Here is a 4,051-nt window from a genome sequence, read left to right as displayed (position 1 = left end):
TTCCTGCTCCAGGAAATTTCCTTCACATCGCCAGAGAGGAAGGGAAGATGGATGGGTGGGGAAGACGGAATATCCCTAATGTTCCCCAGCTCGCCCCTACCCCCACTGAGCCTGTGCAAGATGGCACCAAGGGGAGAAAAAGCCAGCCGTGAACACCCCAAGCTCTATGGTCATCTGAGCTGGTGGAAGGGATGAGGACTAGAGGAACCCAGAGGGAGATGTCAGACTCTTCCTAAGGAGAGGGCATTATGAATGGGGCTCTGGAGTATGAATAAGAGTTTGCAGGATGGGGCTGGGCATCCCAGACAAAGGAGTCGTGAGTTCTGAGAGAAATCTATTCGTCAATCCACAAACACTGCTTGACTACCTACTGTATGCCAGGCACCTGGGACATGCCTATGAGCCGGACAAAGCTCTTGGAAACCATAAGGCCTGGGTTTAGAGCCTGCTTGGCCACCAGTGGCTTTGTGACTTGGAGCCAGTGACCTAACCTCCCTGGCTTCAGTTTCCTTATCTGCAACCTACCTCACTGGGAGGCTGTAGTGAGGTTGCTCACTTTGAAGAGCACCTGATGCAGAATGAGCACCCCCATAATTCTGGCAGCTTTTACCTGTTGGGAGCCAGGCTGGAGGGTGGGGATCACAGGCAAGGCCTGAGTGGGGCCCAGGACCGGTGAGGTAACCAGCATGCTCTGCTAGGGCAGAGGTCTGAGCTCGGTGGACAGTCCTGGGTCCCGACAGATGTGTGAGGACCCTGAGCCCAGGCAGATCCCGAGGACCCAACCTGCGCCAGGTGGAGCTGGGGAAGCAGGAAGCAGGATTTGGCCTTCACTCTAATCCTCCCACTCTGTCCTCCAAAGACAGAAGGGGACCAGGAGAGAGGGTCTGACTGTGCCTCAGTTTCTTCATCTGCGAAATGGGGGGAATGCTCTAGCTGGGAGACATCCGGAGAGCATCCGCAGTGCCGTGTACCATCAACATTGCCTGCCTGAACGAATCAGGGCGGTTCAGGCAGCGCCCCCACTTTCCTGCCTGGAAGAGGTACCGCGCAAGGCCTCCGGAGCCAGCTGGACGCCGCAGCTCCTCAGCTGTGGTTCCCTCAGCTCGGGCCCCACAAGGAGCCAGAGTGTCTGATCTGGTGACAGGGTGCCCTCCATCCTAAGTCTGCACCCGTGCACACGTACGCACACCCCCAGGGGCCTCTGTGCCTCCGCGATGGTCCCTCGTACCCGTCCTTTGTGGCTGAGTGCCTGGGGTGCCGTCTCCCTGCAGAGAGCCACTGCACAACAGGACAGTCACTTGCTGCCACATCCTAGTGTGTTTAATTTTGTTTTCTCGGGGTCACAGGTGAGGTCAGGTACATTGTAAAATACAGAAGGCATTTCCTGGGTGTGGCCTTCTAATTGCCTCTGGAGGATGAGTCGCAGCAGAGAGGGCAGGACACTTGTTTAACTGGCCAACCCTGGGGTGGGCAGGTTGTCATGTAGTGGCTTCTAGTGCCCTGGTCTCCTATGCCTGGGAGGCTCCCAAACCCCAGTTTGGGGCACGAAGTGATTGGGTCACTTGCCCCCAGGTTTTCTTTTTTTTAAATTGAGATAAAATTCAATTAAAATAACAGGAAATGAATCATTTAAAGTGGACAATTTATTCCTTGCTATGGCTGAGCAATATTCTACTTTAGGCATTGTTAACCTGAAAAATAAAACAGCCAGGGGATACCTGGGTGGTTCAGCAATCCAGCAGACGCCTTTGGCCCAGGGTGTGATCCTGGGGTCCCGGAATCGAGTCCCACATCGGGCTCCCCACAGGGAGCCTGCTTCTCCCTCTGCCTGTGTCTCTGTCTCTCTCTTTCTGTGTCTCTCATGAATAAATAAATAAAATCTTTTTAAAAATGCTCTTAAATAATAGCCTGCAAGTTTGCTATTAGGATAAGAAGCCAGAGTCAGTTAACACCTCCTATGAAAGAAAAGACTGGTGAATTCTGAACCTTCTAAGCCTCCAGAGAAAGCAAGTGAAAAATTATTTGTCACCGGATCATAAGGAAACCATTTCTCAGGGCAGCGCCGGTGGTGCAGCGGTTTGGCGCCTCCTGCAGCCTGGGGTGTAATCCTGGAGACCGGGGATCGAGTCCCACGTCGGGCTTCCTGCATGGAGCCTGCTTCTCCCTCTGCCTGTGTCTCTGCCTTTCTCTCTCTCTCTCTCTCTGAGTAAATAAATCTTTAAAAAATAAATAAATAAAAGAAATAAAAGAAAAAAAAAAAGAAACCATTTCTCAAAGTCCACATTCAAAAGAAGAGGTTTTCCCCCCTTTTTGCAAGGGCTTCAGAAACGTGGATGAGGGCATTGTCTTTCCATGAAATGAAGAATAAACAACCGTGAGGAAAAGCATACAGGCTTGCTCCAGACATCTTGGGAAAGCTGCCTCGTCAGACGTCATCTGCTTCAGTTTGGGAAATCTTTACTTACGTGTCACCAGATGGTATGCAGACCCAGCCAGGGTTTGGTGCTTTCTTTAGATGTGTCACGTGAACCCAAGAGTCTGTCCTCTGGAGTTTGGTGGCAGGAGGGTGCTAAGCAGTGTCTGAGAAGGGCCTTTCCAGTGAGGTTGAAGAGAGCCTTTCTGAAGGTGTCTTTTCCAATAGATGAAATCACAAAATCATCAGCATGCAAGGCATGATGCTTAACATCATTGTCCCCCCACCTTCTTGGGGAGTGCTCTGCAAAAGAATTGTTCTGCTAAGCATTTTTTTTTAAGACAGAGGGTGGGGGAAGAGAGAGAGGGAGAGAGAATCTTATGCAGGTTCCTTGCTCAGTGTGGAGCACCCCCTCCACCCCTGCCTCCCCATGCACTGGGCTTGATCTCCTGACCCTGGGATCGTGACCTGAGCCAGACACTTAACCTACTGGACCACATCCAGGCACCCTTAGTGTGGTGATTTTTTCATCAAAGCAATTAGGTCTTTACAATATTGAAGCTTATCTCCTTTATCAACTTTAGGTCAAAAGATGCAGGAGTCAAGTGCATGGGACATCCTGTGACTATCTCTTTTTTTTTTTTTTTTTTTAATGAAAGACTTCTTTTTTTCTTTTTTTTAATTTTATTTATTTATTTACGATAGTCACAGAGAGAGAGAGAGGCAGAGACACAGGCAGAGAGAGAAGCAGGCTCCATGCACCGGGAGCCTGACGTGGGATTCGATCCCGGGTCTCCAGGATCGCGCCCTGAGCCAAAGGCAGGCGCCAAACCGCTGCGCCACCCAGGGATCCCCTGTGACTATCTCAAGGGGTGAGAATCTAGGAGTTTCAAAGGGAGTGCACCTGAGATTTCAAAAGATGGGTGGCAATGCTTTAGGCCAGGGCCCTACAAATTCTGTGTCTTAAATGGAGTCTTTTGTTTTAAATTTATAATTTATTTTTATTTTTTTAAAGATTTTTATTTTATTTACTTATTCATGAGAGAGAGAGAGAGAGACAGGCAGAGAGAGAAGCAGGCTCCGTGCAGGGAGCCCAATGTGGGACTCCATCCCAGGGACTCCAAGATCACACCCCGGGCTAAAGGCAGCACTAAACCACTGGATCACCGGGGCTGCCCTCGTATTTTTTTTTTTTAAAGATCTATTTATTTATTCATGAGAGACACAGAGAGAGGCAGAGACACAGACAGAAGGAGAAGCAGGGTCCATGCAGGGAGCCTGATGCAGGACTCAATTCTGGATCCCAGAATCACATCCCAACCACCGAGCCACCCAGGTGCCCCAAGAATTATTTATTTGAAGGAGAGAAAGGGAGCAAGTGAGCGCACGCACAAGCAGGGGGAGTGGCAGGCAGGGGGAGAGGGAGAGGGAGAACCAGACTCCCCACTGGACAGGTTGCTGAGGTGGTTCAGGCCCAGGATCCTGACAAGAGACAAAGGCAGACAATTAACCAACTGAGCATCCAGGTGCCTCTTTTACTGAGCCACCCAGCCCCGCCCCCTGCCTTTTTTATTTATTTATTTATTTTATTCATGAGAGACAGAGAGAGAGAGACACACACAGGCAGAGGGAGAAGCA

This window comes from Canis lupus, chromosome 20 (assembly GCF_003254725.2).
Source record: "Canis lupus dingo isolate Sandy chromosome 20, ASM325472v2, whole genome shotgun sequence".
Classification (NCBI taxonomy): Eukaryota; Metazoa; Chordata; class Mammalia; order Carnivora; family Canidae; genus Canis; species Canis lupus.
This window is presented reverse-complemented; position numbering follows the sequence as displayed.